This window comes from Bubalus kerabau, chromosome X, assembly GCF_029407905.1.
Source record: "Bubalus kerabau isolate K-KA32 ecotype Philippines breed swamp buffalo chromosome X, PCC_UOA_SB_1v2, whole genome shotgun sequence".
NCBI classification, from domain to species: domain Eukaryota; kingdom Metazoa; phylum Chordata; class Mammalia; order Artiodactyla; family Bovidae; genus Bubalus; species Bubalus kerabau.
This window is the reverse complement of record NC_073647.1, coordinates 110,730,829-110,745,074: the sequence shown is the minus strand read 5'-3', so window position 1 is coordinate 110,745,074 and position 14,246 is coordinate 110,730,829. Positions and strand designations below refer to the sequence as shown.

At 37.7% G+C, this 14,246-nt stretch overlaps 1 protein-coding gene across 1 annotated transcript in view; it reads left to right on the top strand.

Moving 5' to 3' along the window:
* Positions 1 to 1,383: 1,383 nt before the first annotated feature.
* Positions 1,384 to 14,246, top strand: part of LOC129639580 (spindlin-2) — a 78,837-nt gene continuing 65,974 nt past the window's right edge. Inside the window, exon 1 of the mRNA XM_055564712.1 lies at positions 1,384 to 1,465. The gene's annotated coding sequence lies outside the window, so the exon portion shown is untranslated. The remainder of the gene's footprint in view (positions 1,466 to 14,246) is intronic.

Here is a 14,246-nt window from a genome sequence, read left to right as displayed (position 1 = left end):
GGGTCGCGAAGAGTCGGACACGACTGAGCGACTTCACTTTCCCTTTTCCCTTTTATGCACTGGAGAAGGAAATGGCAACCCACTCCAATGTTCTTGCCTGGAGAGTCCCAGGGACGGGGGGGAGCCTGGCGGGCTGCCATCTATGGGGTTGCACAGAGTTGGACACGACGGAATAAACTTAGCAGCAGCAGCAGCAGCAGAGGCTTTTCTGAAGTGAGAAGTCTTTCAATAAGGAAAATACTGCATCCAGCAGCATGAATAGTTTAATTATCATATATGAACCAATTCGAGTCTAGCCGATCAGCTCCTGTCCCTAATCCCTTAAATTTCACCCTGAATCTTTCCACTTTGAATAAAGCTCTTTCATTTATCAATACCCAATGCCACAGTATTGGTTTTTATTCACATGAGGCAACAAGCCCTTGCTCAATAACAAGTTCAGAGTATTTTCTAATTTTCCGTTTGACTTCTTACTGATCTATTTTATATTTAGGAGCAAAATTAATTTACACATATTTGTGAGTTTCCTAAATGTCTTTTTGTTATTTATATCTAATTTCTTTCCACTGTTGTTAGAAAACATACTTTGTATTATTTCTATCTTTTAAATTTTATGCAGATTTATTTTATATGTTAGCATATATTTCATGTTGCAGAATATTTCATATGTACTTGAGAAGAATGCATATTCTACTATTGTTAGGTGGACTATTGTGTAGCTGTGTGCATGTCTATGTATGTGTGTGCATGCCCACTCAGTCTCTTCAGTCATGTCTAATTCTTTGCAACCCCATTGACAGCAGCCTGCTAGTCTCCTCTGTCCATTGGATTTTCCCAGAAAGAATACTGGAGTAGGTTGCCATGACCTCCTCCAAGGGATCTTCTTGACCCAGAGATCAAATCCCTGTCTGCTGCTTCTCCTGCATTGTAGGCAGATTATTTACCTGCTGAGCCACTGGGAAAGCCCGTGTAGATGTCTGTGAGAGAACTTATTCTTAAGTAGGTTCATAGGGGACAAACATTTTTTCTACATTCTTTTGTCTTCGTCACATAAGATGTTTTTTCTTAAGCTCTGAGTTGTTATGGCCACAGTATATGTCTTCTAAAACTAACTTTCTTTAAGCCCAGAGCTAATGATTGCACAACAAAACAACTTATCTTGCTCAAGGGTATACTTTTCCTTAAGCTCTGTACTAATTCTTATATAACAACATGTATGTTGCTCAAGGACATATTTCTCCTACTTAATAAAAACCTTCCAACTAATCCTGCTATCTTAAGATGTATCTTGTAGGAGTGGGTCTGAAAAAGTATATAAGGCCTTGATAAGACTAGAAGTTTTCTCTATCCCTTTTTCACTGTAATAAAACTTTTGCCACACAAAACTGTGAGTGACTGAAGCTGTATCTTTGGTTCCGAAGCCAAATTCTCTCCTTTGGAGATCATGACTCCAACACCATTCACTGTAAGCTATCATCCATTAGGTCTAATTGTTTTATATGTGTTTTTCAAATCTTATGTTTCCCTCTTGGTTTTCTACCTTGCCGTTCTATCCATTATTAAATATCAGGTATTAAAGTTTCCAACTATTATAGTTTACTTGTTTATTTCTCCCTGTAATCATCAGTTTTTGCTTCATGTATATTTTGCTGCTGTGTTATTAAATGCATATGTATTGATCATTCTTATATCTTTCTGATGAGTTGAACTTTTATCATTATATGATGTTTTATTCTTTAACTCTAGTAATATTTTAATGTCTGTTTTATCTGATATTAGTATAGATTGTCCAGTTTTACTGTTATTATGAATTTCATGATGTATCATTTTCCATCCTAACTTCCAATCTCGTATCTTTGAATCTTAACTGTCTCTCTTGTAAATCACATGTGGTTGGATTTTTTTTTTTTAAATCAAGCTCTATAATCTCTGTCTCTTAATGGGATTGTTTAATCCATTTACACTTTATACTAATATTGATTGAGTTGTATTTAACCTGCCAATTTACTCTTTGTTTTCTACTTTAAAAAATTTCCCCTCGATTCCTCCATTAATCCCTTCTTAGTATTAAATAATTTTTCCTAATGGAACACTTACATTGCTTAAATGTTTCTCTTCATACAGTTTTTATTTTTTTAGTTATTTACTTAGTTATCAATCTGCATTTCAACAGCTAACACAAGAATGACATTAGCAAAATGGCAAAATTGGAATTATCATCCCTCATTCCCCCAAAGAAAACACCAATTCTGACAACCATTCATGGATGAGAGTACCTTTGTTGGAGCTTAAGAGGCCAGTGCAGAGGTTATAGTACAGTATACTGAGCAAAAAAAAAAAAAAAAAAAAAAAATGAGAATAGGTTCATTGAAGAGTGTAGGAAAAACCATTTCACTTTATATCTCCCCTACCTCAATGTGGCACAACTCAGTTCTAAGAGTGCCCCACTCAGCTCACATTCCTTATGAGGGAAAGTGAGAGTACTGAACACCTGACTTCCCAGCTATGCAGGACATTGCCCAAGAGACACACATCTTACTTGCTCCACTTGGAACACTGAGGGGCCCAGCCTAGTTGGATAGTCTGTTGACAGATAGGAACAGGAAAAGGGCCATAGTCTCACAGCAAACAGGACACAGAACTCATCAAAGGGTAACATTTTCTACCAACCACTTCACAGACTATACCAAGAGACCTGCTAATGAAACTTGTAGCAAGCATTGCCTGCAAAACTGCTCAGCTAGACCAAGTGCACTGCTAGCACTCCATACTATCCCCCCGCCCCATAGCCAGGGTTCTACATATGCCTCTGCAGACAGCACTTGAGCCTCTGTAATTCACACATGAGTACATAAAGATGATTAGCTTAACTTTGTTTGACTGAGAAAAGGTAAATAACTTTGAACACTCCAGAGCTCTGCCATAGTGAAAATAAACAGTAGACTCTCAGTCACTGACCTGGCATTGCAGAATAGAGAAAAGGCAAATAATCTTAGACTACCTTGCTCAAGTGGTAATAACAGGAGTGGAGTAGGCACATTCATAGAAAAGTTCTAGGAGAAACCCATAATTGCTATACAACCTGACTAATGGAAGTCTCTCTCACCTAAAGCAAGTCAATAAAGTCTGAAGGAGGAAAATTCTTTTTCAATGTGAAGAAAGCAAAAAGAAAGACTTTAAGGAGCAGGAAAATCAAGGAAGCATGACACTACCAAACAAAATAATAATTTTTAACCAACCCTGAAGAAATGGATAACTATGAATTGCCTGACAAAGAATTCAAAATATTTTTTTAATTAGTGAAAAATTATTTAACAATGTTCTATTAGTTTCTGCCATACAAAAATATGAATCAGTCATAACTCATGAGGTTACCTTTGAATTTTAGGTTCTCTTTCTTGAGGTTCCTTCTCACTTCCCATCAATCCATCCCTCTATGTCATCACAGAATGCCAGGCTGGGCTCCCTGTGTTATATAGAAACCTCCCACTAACTGTCTATTTTACACATTATAGTGTATATATGTCAATGTTACTTTCTCAATTTGTCCCATGCTCACCTCCCCCTGCTGTGTCTACATGTCTGTTCTCTACTAGATTCATTAAAATGATCTTTGTAGATTATGCACATATGCATTAATATACAATGTTTGTTTTTCTCTTTCTGACTTACTTCACTCTGTATAACAGGCAATAAGTTCATCCACTTCACTACAACTGATTCAAATTCATTCCTTTTTATGACTGAGTAATGTTCCATTCTATGTATGTATGTGTGTGTGTATATATATATATCTATATATATCTCTTTGTTTTTATCCACTAAGCTGTCAGTGGACATGTACATTGCATCCATGTCCTGACTATTGTAAATATTGCTGCAATGAACATAGGCTTTTATTTATTTATTTTTGAATTGGGATATAGCAGATTAACAAACAATATTGTGATAGCTTCCAGTGAACAGCAAAGGGACTCAACCATCTATATAAAATGTATCCATTCTCCCCTAAACTCTCCTCCAATCCAGGCTGCCACATAACATTGAGAAGAGTTCCATGTGCTATAAAGTAGGTCCTTGTTGGTTTCCATTTTAAATATAGCAGTGTGTTCATGCCCATCCAAAACTTCCAAACTATTCCTTCACCCAATGCTTCCCTCTGGCAACCATAAGCTTGTTCACAAAGTCTGTGAGTCAGTTTCTCTTTTGTAAGCAAGTTCATTTGTATAATTTCTTTTTATATTCCACATATAAGTGATGTCATATGATATGTATTTTAGAATTCTGGTTTTCTCAGGATATAGGCCCAGTTGCTGGGTCATATGGTATTTTTATTCATAATTTGTTAAAGAATGTCCATATTGTTCTCTAAAGTGGCTGTATCAGTTTATGAGCCTCTTGATAAAGGTGAAAGAGGAGAGTGAAAAAGCTGGCTTAAAACTCAGCACTCAAAAAGCAAAGATCATAGCATCTGGTCCCAACACTACACCATAAATAGATGGGAAAACAATGGAAACAGTGACAGATTTTAATTTCTTGGGCTCAAAAATCACTGAGGATAGTGACTGCAGCCATGAAATCAAAAGACACTTGCTCCTTGGAAGAAAAGCTATGACCAATTTAGTGTATTAAAAAGCATAGACATTACTTTGCCAACAAAGGCCCATATAATCAAAGCTATGGTTTTTCCAGTAGTCATGTATGGATGTGAGAGCTGGACAATGAAAAAGGGTCAGCACAGAAGAATTGATGCCTTCGAACTGTCATGCTGGAGAAGACTCTTGAGAGTACCTTGGAGACAGCAAGAAAATCAAATCAGTCAATTCTAAAAGAAATCAGCACTGAATATTTATTGGAAGGATTGATGCTGAAGCTGAAGCTCCAATACTTTGGCCACCTGATGTGAAGTATTGACTCATTGGAAAAGACGCTGATGCTGGGCAAGATTGAAGACAGGAGAAGGGGCTGACAGAGGATGAGATGGTTGGATGGCATCACCGACTCAATGGACATGAGGTTGAAAAAATTCTAGGAGATGCTGAAGGACAGGGAAGCCTGGTGTGCTGCAGTCCATGGAGCTGCAAAGATTTGGACACAACTGCATGACTGAACAACAACAAAACCAACAGTGCAGTAGGGTTCTCTTGTCTCCATATCCTTTCCAACGTTTGTTTGTAGAATTTCTTTCTTTTTTTCTTTTTTTTTTTTTTTTTTGATGGCCATTCTGACTGGTGTGATATGATACCTCATTATAGTTTTGATTTGCATTTCTAATAACAATCAATACTGAGCATTTTCCATGTGTTTATTTGTCATCTGTAGGTCTTCTTTGAAGAAATGTTTATTTAGATCTTGTGCCCAATTTTTGATCAAGCTGTTTCCTTTTCTGATACTGAGCTGTATGAGCTAATCATGTACTTTGTGGATTAATCCTTTGTCAGTTGCTTCATTTGCAATTATTTTCTCCCATTCTGAGGTTGTCTTTTCATCTTGTTTATAATTCCTTTGCTATGTAAGAGCTTTTAAATTTTATTAGGTCCCATTTTTAAAGCTTTATTTTTATTTCCATTATTCTCGGAGGTGGATTAAAGAGGATCTTGCTGTGATTCATGTCGAAGGGCACACTGCCTGTGTTTTTCTCTAAGAGTTTTATAGAGTCCAGCCTTACTTCTAAGCCTTTAAACTATTTTGAGCTTATTTTTCTATATGGTGTTAGGAAATGTTCTAATTTCATTCTTTTAAATGCAGCTGTGCAGTTTTCCCAGCACCAGTTATTGAAAAGGGTATCATTTATCCATTGTATATTCTTGTCTTCTTTGTCAAAGATAAGATGCCCATATAGGTGTAGCTTTATCCTTGGGCTTTTATCTTCTTCCATTAGTTTACATACATACTTATTGTGGCAATACCATACTGTCTTGATAACTATAACTTTTGTAGTATCGTCTGAAGTCAAGAAGCTTGATTCTTCCAGGTCCAATTTTCTTTCCCAAGTTTGCTTTTCTGCCGGGAGCCAGCATGAAGAACTCCGCCCATGGCAAAGGTCATGAGGAAGGAGGCTCGGCATACGCAAAGGCGGGATCGAGCCTCAGGAGTCCCCCTGGAAATTCTCGAGCATCTACCCCCAAAACCAGAGTCTGCCTACTTTACTGCTTTGTGCTCTCACCTACACCTCTGACTTTATGGGGGGCTGTCCCCCACCACCATCTCTCTCTCTGAAAAAGAGTTAACTTACAGCTCCAGTTAATAAAGTTCCTGGGTGTGACAAGAGTGTTTTGGTTCACAAACCCCTCAGATGGCTCTCTAACTTGCCTGACAGGTTTACCTGGACTCCTACAGCTATGCATAAAATTGTTTACAGTCTCCCAACCGCGAGAGGCACGGGGAGCTTAAGATATTCAAATAGTATAGAGCCTCTCAGAGAGTTAGAAATTGTCAGAATAGAACTAGTAGAAGATTTCATTGTTGAGCCAATGCTTGCTGCCAAATTTCCACATCCCCTGTATTGTATCCTTGAAAGTGTATTAATTAATATAGTTGGTATGTAGAAAAAATAAGTAGTGGCCTTGGTGTTAACAACTTTAGACCCTTAAGATAATAAATTATTTCCTTTGTTGTAAACCCACTGCACCTTTGCCCTATAGGAATGCAACTTTATCTAACACCTTTGGAGGATGGCGCCAAACTTTAAAATAATTACTCTTAGAGAAAATAAGCTATTGTTTCCTGATCGCCGATGCCGTTCCCCCTTCGAATTCCCTGGATCCACTGGGGCTGGACCCCGGCACTTTTCCTATTCAGGATCTTTTGTGTTTCCATACAAATTGTGTGTGTGTTTTTTTTTTTTTCTCTAGATGTGTGAAAAGAGCCATTGATAGTTTAAAAGAAATTTCATTGAATCTGTCGATTTCTGTGAGTAGTATAGTCATTTTGACAATATTTATTCTTTCAATCTAAGAACATGTTATATCTTTTCATTTGTTTGTGTCATCTTTGATTTCTTTCATCAGTGTTTTACAATTATCTACACACAGGTCTTGGTCTCTTTAGGTAGGTTTATGCCTAGGCATTTTATCCTTTGGTTTGCAATAGTGAATGGGATTATTTCCTTATTTCTCTTTCTGATTATTAATTGTTTGTGTATGGGAATACAAGGGATTTCTGTGTAATAATTTTATATCCTGTGACTTTACTAAATCCATTGATTAGATCTAGTAATTTCTGGTGATATATTTAGGGTTTTCTATATATTTTAACATGTTGTCTGCAAGCAGTGAGATTACTTCTTTTCCAATCTTGGTTCTTTTTATTTCCTTTTCTTCTCTGATTGCATTGTCTAGAACTTCCAAAATTATACTGAATAAAAGTCTCAACAGTGGGCATCTTTGTCTTGCTCTTGATCTCAGAGGAGATATTTCAATTTTCACTTTTGAGAAAATATTTGCTATGGGTTTGTCAGGTATGCCCTTTATTATTTTGAAGTAGGTTCTTCTATGCTGATTTCCTTGTGTTTTTATAATAAATGAGTGTTGAATTTTATCATAAGCTTTCTCTGTATCCATTGAAATGATCATATGCTTTTATCCTTCAATTTGTTAATATGGTGTATCACATTGACTGTTTTGCATATATTGAAGAATTCTTGCTTCCTGAGTTAAATCCCACTTGATCATGGTGTATCTTTCTTTTAATATGCTGTAGGATTCTCTTTGCTATAATTGCATTGAGAATTTTTACATCTATGTTCATTGATGACAGAGACCAGGAATTTTCTTTTTTGTTGTTGTTTTTTTAATTTATTTATTTTAATTGGAGGCTAATTATTTTACAATATTGTAGTGGTTTTTGCCATACATTAACATGAATCAGCCATGGGTTCCAATGCATGGAAGTGAAAAGTGAAAATTCCATGGATGGAGGAACCTGGTGGGGTCGCTAAGAGTGGGGCATGACTGAGTGACTTCACTTTCACTTCCATGCATTGGACAAGGAAATGGCAACCCAATCCAGTTTTCTTGCCCGGAGAATTGCAGGGATGGGGGAGCATGGTGGGCTGCCATCTATGGGGTTGCACAGAGTCAGACATGACTGAAGTAACTTAGCAGCAGCAGCAGCAGCAGCAGCAGGATTCTCTTTGCTAGAATTTCATTGAGAATTTTTACATCTATTTTCACTGATGATAGAGACCAGGAATTTTCTTTTTCTTTTTAATTTATTTACTTTAATTGGAGGCTAATTATGTTACACTATTGTGGTGATTTTTGTCATACATTGACATGAATCAGCCATGGGTTTACATGTGTTCCCCATCCTGAACCCCCCTCCCCATCCCATCCCTGAGGATCATCCCAATGCACCAGCCCTGAGCACCCTGTGATATCTACTTTTGATATCAGTGTGATGATGGCCTCATAGACTGAGTCTGGGAGTGTTACTTCCTCTGCAATTTTTTGGAAATGTTTGATCAGGATAGGTATGCAGTTCAGTTAAGTCACTCATTCATGTCCGATTCTTTGCAACCCCATGGACTGCAACACACCAGGCTTCCCTGTCCATCACCAACTCCTGGAACTTACTCAAACTCATGTCCATCGAGTTGGTATTGTCATCCAATCATCTCATCCTCTGTTGTCCCCTTTTCTTCCCACTTTCAGTCTTTCCCAGCATCAGGGTCTTTTCCAATGAGTCAGTTATTTGCATCAGGTGGCCAAAGTATTGGAGTTTCAGCTTCAACATAGTGCTTCCGATGAATATTCAGGACTGATTTCCTTTAGGATTGACTGGTTGGATTCCTTGCAGTCCAAGGGACTCTCAAGAGTATTCTCTACCACTATAGCTCAAAAGCATCAATTCTTTGGTGCTTAGCTTTATTTATAGTCCAAATTTCACATCCATACATGACTACTGGGAAAAAAAAAAACATAGCTTTGACTAGACAGAACTTTGTTGACAAAGTAAGGTCTCTGCTTTTTAATATGCTGTCTAGGTTGGTCATAGCTTTTCTTCCAAGGAACAAGCCTGTTTTAACTTCAAGGCAGCAGTCACCATCTTCAGTGATTTTGAGCTCAAAAAAAATAAAGTCTAACACTGTTTTCATTGTTTCCCCATCTACTGGCCATGAAGTGATGGCAACTGATGCCATGATCTTAATTTTCTCAATGTCGAGCTTTAAGCCAACTTTTTCACTCTTTTTCATTTTCATCATGAGGTTCTTTAGTTCTTCTTAGCTTCCTGCCATAAGGGTGGTGTCATCTGCATATCTGAGGTTATTGAGACTTCTCCAGGCAACCTTGATTCCAGCTTGTGCTTCATCCAGCCTGGCATTTTGTATGATGTACTCTGCATATAATTTAAATAAGCAGGATGACAATATACAGCATTGACGTACTCCTTTCCCAATTTGGAACAAATCTGTTGTTCCATGTCCAGTTCTAAATGTTGCTTCTTGACTTGCATACAGATTTCTCAGGAGGCAGGTGAGATGGTCTGGTATTCCCATCTCTTTCAGAATTTTCCACAGTTTCTTGTGATCCACACAGTCAAAGGCATTGGCAAAGTCAATAAAGCAGAAGTAGACATTTTTCTGGAACTCTTTTTCATTTTATTTTTTTTTCCAGATTCCATTCAAATTTTACTAATTGTCTATTGTGTATGTGTTTTAAAGTATATTTTATTGGAAAACTATAGATTTGAAGTTATAGTTACAGCAACAAAGTTAAAAGTAAAACATGTACTTACTGACAGATGTATAGATGCTCTGGTATAAATGAGAAGATACCACTTTTGTTATGATATTATACATGTTTTAATGCTATTCTTCCAAATCATCCACCCACTCCCTCTCCCACAGAGTCCAAAAGACAGTTCTATACATCTGTGTCTCTTTTATTGTCTCTCATACAGGGTTATCGTTACCATCTTTCTAAATTCCATATATATGCATTAGTATACTGTATTGGTCTTTTTCTTTCTGGCTTACTTCACTCTATATAATGGCTCCAGTTTCATCCACCTCATTAAAACTTATTCAAATGTATTCTTTTTAATGGCTGAGTAATACTCCATTGTGTATATGTACCACAGCTTTCTTATCCATTCATCTGCTGATGGACATCTAGGTTGCTTCCATGTCCTGGCTATTATAAACAGTGTTGCAATGAACATTGGGATACACGTGTCTCTTTCCCTTCTGGTTTCCTCGGTGTGTCTGGCCAGCAGTAGGATTGCTGTGTCATATGGCAGTTCTATTTCCAGTTTCTTAAGGAATCTCCACACTGTTCTCCATAGTGGCTCTACTAGTTTGCATTCCCACCAACAGTGTAAGAGGGTTCCCTTTTCTCCACACCATCTCCAGCATTTATTGCTTGTAGACTTTTGGATAGCAGCCATTCTGACTGGCGTGAAATGGTACCTCATTGTGGTTTTGATTTGCATTTCTCTGATAATGAGTGATGTTGAGCATCTTTTCATGTGTTTGTTAGCCATCTGTATGTCTTCTTTGGAGAAATGTCTGGTTAGTTCTTTGGCCCATTTTTTGATTGGGTCGTTTATTTTTCTGGAATTGAACTATAGGAGTTGCTTGTATATTTTTGAGATTAGTTGTTTGTCAGTTGCTTCATTTTCTACTAATTTCTCCCATTCTGAAGGCTGTCTTTTCACCTTGCTTAGAGTTTCTTTTGTTGTGCAGAAGCTTTTAATTTTAATTAGATCCCATTTGTTTATTTTTGCTTTTATTTCCAATATTCTGGGAGGTGGTCATAGAGGATCCTGCTGTGATTTATGTCGGAGAGTGTTTTGCCTATGTTCTCCTCTAAGAGTTTTATAGTTTCTGGTCTTATGTTTAGATCTTTAATCCATTTTGAGTTTATTCTTGTGTATGGTGTTATAAAGTGTTCTAGTTTCATTCTTTTACAAGTGGTTGACCAGTTTTCCCAGCACCACTTGTTAAAGAGATTGTGTTTTCTCCATTGTATATTCTTGCCTCCTTTGTCAAAGATAAGGTGTCCATAGGTGCGTGGGTTTATCTCTGGGCTTTCTATTTTGTTCCATTAATCTATACTTCTGTCTTTGTGCCAGTACCATACTGTCTTGATGACTATAGCTCTGTAGTAGAGCCTGAAGTCAGGCAGGTTGATTCCTCCAGTTCCATTCTTCTTTCTCACAATTGCTTTGGCAATTCGAGGTTTTTTGTATTTCCATACAAATTGTGAAATTATTTGTTCTAGCTCTGTGAAAAATACCGTTGGTAGCTTGATAGGGATTGCGTTGGATCTATAGATTGCTTTGGGTGGTATACTCATTTTCATTATATTGATTCTTCACATCCATGAACACGGTATATTTCTCCATTTATTAGTGTCCTCTTTGATTTCTTTCACCAGTGTTTTATAGTTTTCTATATATAGGTATTTTGTTTCTTTAGGTAGATATATTCCTAAGTATTTTATTCTTTTCGTTGCAATGGTGAATGGAATTGTTTCCTTAATTTCTCTTTCTATTTTCTCATTATTAGTGTATAAGAATGCAAGGGATTTCTGTGTGTCAATTTTATATCCTGCAACTTTACTATAGTCATTGATTAGCTCTAGTAATTTTCTGGTGGGGTCTTTAGGGTTTTCTATGTAGAGGATCATGTCATCTGCAAACAGTGTTTTACTTCTTTTCCAATTTGGATTCTTTGTATTTATTTTTCTGCTCTGATCGCTGTAGCCAAAACTTCCAAAACTATGTTGAATAGTAGTGGTGAGAGTGGGCACCCTTGTCTTGTTCCTGACTTTAGGGGAAATGCTTTCAATTTTTCACCATTAAGGACAATGTTTGTTGTGGGTTTGTCATATATAGCTTTTATTATGTTGAGGTATGTTCCTTCTATTCCTGCTTTTTGGAGACATTTTTCTTGAACTCTTTTTCATTTTAAATGATCCAACAGATATTGACAGTTTGAGCTCTGGTTCCTCTGCCTTTCCTAAATTCAGCTTGAACATCTAGAAGTTCATGGTTCACGTATTGCTGAAGCCTGGCTTGGAGAATTTTGAGCATTACTTTGCTAGAGTGTGAGATGAGTGCAATTGTGCGGTAGTTTGAACATTCTTTGGCATTGTCTTTCTTTGGAATTGGAATGAAAACTGACCTTTTCTAGTCCTGTGATCACTGCTGAGTTTTCCAAATTTTCTGGCATATTGACTGTATGACTTTAACAGCATCATCCTTTAGGATTTGAAATAGCTCAACTGGAATTCCATCACCTCCACTAGCTTTGTCCGTAGTGATGCTTCCTAAGGCCCACTTGACTTCTCATTCCATGGTGTCTGGCTCTAGGTGAGGGAACAGACCATAGTGGTTATCTGGGTCATGAAGATCTTTTTCGTGTAGTTCTTCTGTGTATCCTTGCCATCTCTACTTAATATAATCTGCTTCTGTTAGGTCCATACCATTTCTGTCCTTTATTGTGCCCATCTTCACATGAAATTTTCCCTTGGTATCATTAATTTTCTTGAAGAGATCTCTAGTCTTTTCCATTTTATTGTTTTCCTCTACTTTTCTGCATTGATCACTGAGGTAGGCTTTCTTATCTCTCCATGCCATTCTTTGGAACTTTGCATTCAAATGGCTATATCTTTCTATTCTCCTTTGTCTTTCACTTCTCTTCTTTTCTCAGCTATTCATAAGGCCTCCTCAGAAAACCATTTTGTCATTTTGCCTTTCTTTTTCTTGGGGATGATCTTGATCACTGCCTCCTGTGCAATGTCACAAACCTCCATCCATAGCTTTTCTGGTACTCTTTCTATCAGATCTAATCCCTTGAAGCTTTTTGTCCCTTCCATATCATAAGGGACTTGATTGAGGTCATGCCTGAATGGTCTAGTGGGTTTCCCTGCTTTCTTCAATTTAAGTCTGAATTTGGCAATAAGGAATTCATGATCTGAGCCACAGTCAGCTCCCAGTCTTGTTTTTCTAACTTTATAGAGCTTCTCCATCTTTGACTACAAATAGCGTAATCAGTCTGATTTCATTATTGACCATCTGGTGATGTCCATGTGCAAAGTCTTCTCTTGTGTTGTTGAAAGAGGGAGTTTACTATGACCAGCACATTCTCCTGGTAAAGCTTTGTTAGCCTTTGCCCTGTCTCATTTTCTACTCCAAGGTGAAACTTGGCTGTTACTCCAGGTATCTTTTGACTTCCTACTTCTGTATTCCAGTCCCCTATAATGAAAAGGACACTTTTTGGGGGTGTTAGTTCTAGAAGCTCTTGTACGTCTTCATAGAATCGTTTAACTTCAACTTCTTCAGCATTATTGGTTGGGGCATAGTCTTGGATTACTGTGATATTGAATGTTTTGCCTTGGAAATGAATAGAAATCATTCTGTCGTTTTTGAAAGTGCCACCAAGTACTGCCTTTTGGACTCTTTTGTTAACTTTGAGGACTACTCCATTTCTTCTAAAGGGTTTTTGCCCACAGTAGTGGATATAATGGTCATCTGAGTTAAATTCACCCATTCCCATTCATTTTAGTTCACTGAATCCTAAAATGTGATGTTCACTGTTGCCATCTCCAGTTTTACCACTTCCAATTTACCTTGATTCATGGACTTATCATTCCTGGTTTATGCAATATTGTTCTTTACAGCATATGTACTTTACTGCCATCATCAGACACATCCACAACTGGGTGTTGTTTTTGCATTGGCTCTGTCTTTCATTCTTTCTGGAGTTATTTCTCCACTCTTCTCCAGTAGCATATTGGACACCTACTGACCTGGGGAGTTCATCTTTCAGTGTCCTATCTTTTTGCCTTTTCATAGTGTTTACAGGGTTCTCAAGGCAAGAATACTGAAGTGGTTTGTCACTCCCTTCTCCCGTGGACCACATTTTGTCAGAACTCTCCACCATGATCCGTCCATCTTGGATGGCCTTACATGGCATGGCTCATGGTTTCATTGATTTAGACAAAGCTGGGTGAAATCACATTTAGAATTAAACCCCATATCTGCCAGAGATGCTTGGAGGCCTCAAACAGTACCTTGTGCATAGCAGTAGACCCCACAGAGGCTGAACAAGACCTGTGTTTGAGTGTTTCCTAAGGAGATACATGCCAGCAGTGTCCTGCCACAAGGGCAGGGGCTCTGGGTGCAGCAGACCTGGGTATGGCATAAGCCCTCTTGGGGGAGGTTGCCATTAACCCCACCATAGAACTGCCAGAACTTACACAGGACTGGGGAAACAGACTCTTGGAGGGCACAAACAA